We start from the raw sequence: 6000 nt of genomic DNA on the forward strand, positions 1-6000 counted from the left end.
AAATGGTCACTCTTCAGTTTATTTTTCCATTACTGGGAAAAGAAGTATGGATGTGCTCCATCAATCTCAAGGATGCTTACTATCATATCAAAATGGACAGGGCATCCAGGAGTCACTTACGCTTCCAGCTGGGAGCCAGTCATTTCCAGTTTCGTGCCCTGCCCTTTGGCCTCACCACAGCCCCCAGGGTGTTCACCAAGTGTTTGGCAGTGGTGACAGCTCACCTGAGACGTCAAGGATTCCAAGTGTTTCCATACCTGGACGACTGGCTCCTCACCGCCCCCACCAGGCATCTTCTCATTCAGGCCAGGGAAAAGACCATTGCCCTTTGTCATCAACTAGGAATTACCTTGAACTGGGGAAAGTCTGCCTTGCTGGCTTCACAGCGTGTCACATTTATAGGCGCAGAGCTAGACACCATTCACATGCGGGTGTTCCTGCCTCAAGAAAGGATAGAGGTGTTGCAGAGTCAGGTTCGCGCGTTACTACTCCCCAAGAAGGTTCAGGCCAGATGGGGTCCTACAGCTCCTGGGATCCATGGCAGCCACCATTATGTTAGTGCCCCTAGCCAGATTACACATGAGACTTCTGCAGTGGCTCTCTGCCCAATGGTCCTTTCAGAAACTTCCCCTGTCCCATTTGATCCTACTCACCGATCGGTGCAAACAGGACCTCTGTTGGTGGCTGCGTTCCACCAACTTGAACAAAGGGAATCCCTTTATTCCTATGATTCCGGTTGCCACTGTGACCATGGACGCCTCCCAGATAGGGGGGGGGGCATTATCTTGGCAGGACGGTCCAAGGCACCTGGCAGGATCATGAGGTACATCTGCACATCAATGTTCTAGAGATGAGAGCGGTGTTACTGTCGTTGCAAGCACTGCAGATCTCTCTTCCCCTAGGAACGATTGCAATTCACTCGGACAACATGTCTGTGGTGTGGTACCTGAACAAGCAAGGGAGAACCAGGTCTTACCCCCTATGCATAGAGGCCATGCGAGTGTGGCAGTGGACATAGCCTTCCCGATGGTTCCTAGTGGCAACGCACATTCCGGGGAAGGCCAATGTGATAGCAGTCAGGCTGAGCAGATCTATTCTGATGCCTTACGAGTGGTCCCTGAACAGCCGAGTTGCGGAACAGATTTTCAACAGGTGGGGTCAGCCTTGCTGAGACCTTTTCGCCAATTCCCACAATACCAAGTGCAGCAACTACTTCACTCTGATCCCCTCACAGGAAGAGTCACCCAGGGATGCTCTAGTCCACGATTGGCCTCCCAGTCTGCTGTATGCTTTCCCTCCGTTTCCTCTGCTACCAAGAGTGATCCAGAAAGCCATTTCCTCGGGAAGCAAGTTGATTCTAATTGCCCCACACTGGCCTCGCCAAGTCTGGTTCTCCTTTCTTCATCAGTATGCAGTGGACAGTCCTTGGACTCTGGAACCAGCACCAGACCTACTGACACACATGTCGGGACAGTCCCATCCCTCCCTGCGGACCCTCAGGTTGACAGCCTGGCTACTCAACTTCCATCTTTAGTCAGACTTCGTTTCTCACCTGAGGTAGTACACATTTTATCTTCTCATAGATCTTCTACCAGGAAGATTTACTCCAGCAAGTGGAAAAGATTTTCAATTTGGGCTCAGGCCAAGGGACTGGATCCTTTCACAGCCCTAATCCCTGCTGTCTTAGATTTTTTATCCACACTTTTTCAGCAGGGTTCTGCTCCTGCTACCATTAAGGTTCAGCTGGCCGCTATTTCTAATTTTCATACCTCTTACGAACCTTCTCTCATGGCTCATAAGCTATGCAAGGCCTTTTTGAGGGGCACCTTGTTGCTTCGGCCTCCTGTGTCAGAACCCATCATGCCATGGGATTTAAATTTTGTGTTACAGGCCCTGACGTCATCACCTTTAGAACCAGCTGCCACCTGTGAATTAAAATTTCTGTCTTGGAAGACTGCATTCTTAATAGCTATCACATCAGCCAGATGGGTGTCAGAGATTCAAGCGTTGTCCATCAAATCCCTGTATTTAATATTTCATAAGGACAGGGTTTCTTTCAGACCTAATCCGTCCTTCTTTCCGAAGGTAACCTCTGCCGTTTATCTCAATCAGTCCATTGAGCTGCCAGTTTTCTTTCCTCAATTTTCCAACAAGGCAGAGTTTAAGTTTCATCAGTTGGACGTACACAGGCAGCTTTGTTCTTACTTACACAGGACAAAACAACTTTGTAAGTCTGACCAACCCTTTGTGTCCTTCTCAGAAAATAGAACAGGTTCCCCTGTTTCTAAGATTACAATTTCCAGATGGATTTCTGACTGCATCTCCTACATTTACTTGTCAGCAGGCATAGAGTTACCGTTCCCATCAAGGCCCACTCCACCAGGGCTGTTTCTTCTTCAGTAGCTTATCATTCCAGACTATTCTTGGATGAAGTTTGTGCTGCGGCCACGTGGGCTTCTCCCCACACCTTCATTACTCATTACAAATTAGATGTGGCTTCTAGGGGCCGGGCTTCCCTTGGTTCCACTGTTCTCAAGAGCATCTTCCATTGAGCCTCCCAGGGTAGAGGTGCTGGGGACGCTGTCCCGTGAGTAAGAAAGTAGGTGAGATTGGACCACATAACATCTACAAGTTATGTACTCACCATAACGCTTGATGTATGTGGTCCATCTCGCCTCACATTCTTAAGTTCCCTCCCACCTTCCCCCCTCCTGGAGGATTTAGAGGTGACATTTGTCTTCAGTACCCTTTGGTATTGGTTATTTTTTCTTTGCTGCCCTGGTTAGTGTTCTACTCTTCTGAACTGTGGTTGTGCATGAGGTGTGACTATGAGCTGCTGCAAACTAGATCTGGGGTTATGGAGCGGTGCAACATGGGATACAAGGTTAGCCCAGCCAATTAGAGACTTTGTGCTAGAAAAATATAAGTTGGCCGAGTCGGAGCCAATGTTTGGCTCCGAACCCGTGAGTAAGAATGTGAGGTGAGATGGACCACATACATCAAGCGTTATGGTGAGAACATAACTTGTAGTTTTTAAACATAGACTCCTCAAATGTGGGTATAAGGAATCTGAGATTGAAGCAGGGTTACAGAATATGAACCAGTTGAGGGAAAACAGAGCAGCACCATATTATTTTGCTCAAGTATATGTGCCCAATCAGCAAAATAACAGCACACATCATTTGAAAATCCCCATGTATTATACTAGTGATAAGATTTAATGGAGCTTATTAGTACCCATTGGTGTATCCTTACTATTGATGCAGAATTAAGCAATATAGTTGGGGATAAACTGAAATTACAATATAAGAATAAACTTAATCTCAAAAGGTTACTTTGCCACCCAACAGCCAATTTTAGCCATCATAATCACACGAGCACTCGTTCCTGTGGAAAATGCAACTTTTGTGCATATATTGAAGTAGGTGATAGCTTTATGCATCCAGACACAGGACAGCATTATAGGTTTCATGTATCCACTGATTGTAGTACCAGCCATGTGGTGTACTTGGCTGTATGCCAGAGATGTTTCTCATTCTATGTCGGTAAAACCGATAGGGATTTCTCAACTAGAATTAGAGAGCATCTCTATGCCATCAGGATAGGCTATGTCACCAATGCTTTAGCCAAGCACAAGATGGCACATGGACAGGAGCATGTTTTTCGTTTCATAACAATAGATTGCACTATCCCCGTAGTGAGAGAGGGCAATATACGAAACAGCACAGAAAAGAAGAAAATCAACTGGATTATGAGAATGAAGGCAGACAAAGGTAGAGGCCTCAATGAGAGAGAGCCTCACTCAAACCCGTCCTAAGGGCTAGATGATTGGTCACCAGATAGTCATACCAGTTAGGATGGCTGCATAATGATTCCCATTTCTGTGTTGCTCAGTATGTGCTTTTTATGTACACAGCATTTACCATTAAAATGTCATCATTCATTTTCAGTAGTGCTGAAGTAGGTTCTGATAGGAAACGTGTATATTTTGTTGGTTTCTTATGTATATTTAGCATGAAGGTTTATTTAATATTTAGCAATATTTAGAAATAGAAAATGTATATTTTTACATATTTTCATATTATGTATCATATTAATCTATAAAGCATTTTAATAATAGTTGCTTGAAAGTCTTTGAATGACAGAATGCTTGTATAAAGGTAGTAGATTCCATTATTTATAGGTAAAGGCATTTAGCGTATTTGCACAACAGCTCAATAGAGTATATTAAGTATTGTATATTGGATATGTATTTATTAATATACATATTGTGTAATTTATTATTATACTAGGTTATTTTTAGCAAAGTACATATGTTAAGCATGCATGTATGAAGGTAGTAGTATTCTTAGGTTATAGGCATAGGTATTTAGCGTATTTGCCTTATAGTTTTTTAAGAGTGTTATCAAGCTTTACATTTAGTACTATAGTAGGGTACTTTTAGCAATGTATTAATGTTGAGCATGTACCTTTAAAGCACTTAATTGATTAATAAGTTTTAACATGTGACAAGTATATAATGAAGTGAGTTTGAAGTTTTTAAAATTTAACGGTCTGATGAAGCTGTATGTGAAAGTGCTTACCCTGATGCATGCGAATAAAACCTGAATGTATAACGTATCCAACTGGAATATCTTCATCTACATTTTTAATACTGGATCTATTGCTGCGGTGTGGTTGCCTCTTTGCCATATTACTTGGACTTTCCGATATATGTATATAGTTTACATTTCATTCCGTAGTAGCAGCAAACAAGATCTGGGGAATTACACCACTGCATTGTGGGATACCTACTTGCCACAAGCCAGGTTTAAGACCTTCAACTATGTATTCAGCTGAGTCGGATCCGAGAATCAGCTCTGAACCCATCAAGAATGAATGGCGAGATGGACAACAAACATGGAACGTTATGGTGAATGCATAACTTCTTTTTTACAGTATGTGTTATGTGACTTTGAGGTTACTACAATAAAAAGTATTCAGGGGGAACTTTGCAGGAGTGACCTCAAAGGGCTGCTTTTTCCACTTTGGTAGGAACATGTGGAGGAAGTTTCAACAATTAGGGGTACCCTCTCTATAAAACGGCAACATGAGGTTTCAGATGGCTGTGAAGTCCCTAATTGCCTTAGCATTCCTTTTGGAAGAAATAGTACTGGAAGCGTTTAAATCCTTAAAGGAGTCAATTCGAGAGGAGGGTAGGGAGTTAATACAGTACTTTGCTCACTGGTATGTATTAAGTAAATGGAGGAAGTTTGCTACACGTACCACAGCATATTGCAGATTTCCCCCTTTATTCCCTGTGAACGTTTGGAAAGTGTGCAACCTTAATTTATTCTTTTTACCTCGCACACAGAACTCATTTGAGGCGTGGCATCGCCACTTAAACTAATTCCTACGTACCACAGCAACTGGCCTATCTGCTTTGATGTCCACATTAGTAAGAGAGCAGGATAGGGAGGATCAAATCAGAAGCAATTTATCCAGTGGGTGTCGGCCGTCACGTAAACGGAGGCGGATTTTATGAAGGCACAACCAGTTTCAGCACATTTTGCAGAACAAGGAGGAATGCACCACCTCTGCTTTTCTACAGTCAGCTGCTACACTTCTACAATGGTAAGATATGCAGTGACTAGTGCTGTTCTGCAGCAAGCTATGTATGTATGTATATATATGTGTGTATATATTTATATATATATATATATATATATATATATATATATATATATATATATACACAGATACTTCTATAGATAGTGTGTGTGTGTGTGTATATATATATATATATATATATATATGTATATGTATATAGATATATATATTTATATATAGTGTGTGTGTATATATATATATATATATATATATATAAATATAAATGTATGTGTGTGTATATATATGTATATATTTATATGCATATATTTATATATAGATTGTGTGTGTCTATCTATCTATATATATATATATATATATATATATATATATATAATGTATAAAATGTGTTAT

At 41.7% G+C, this 6000-nt stretch overlaps 1 protein-coding gene across 1 annotated transcript in view; it reads left to right on the forward strand.

Annotated features, from left to right (window-relative positions):
• Nucleotides 1-6000, forward strand: part of PALS1 (protein associated with LIN7 1, MAGUK p55 family member) — a 2503255-nt gene that overhangs the window by 2214171 nt on the left and 283084 nt on the right. The window lies entirely within an intron of this gene.

The sequence above is a fragment of the Protopterus annectens genome, chromosome 6.part0 (assembly GCF_019279795.1).
Source record: "Protopterus annectens isolate FY-2018-M chromosome 6.part0, PAN1.0, whole genome shotgun sequence".
Taxonomy (NCBI): domain Eukaryota; kingdom Metazoa; phylum Chordata; order Ceratodontiformes; family Protopteridae; genus Protopterus; species Protopterus annectens.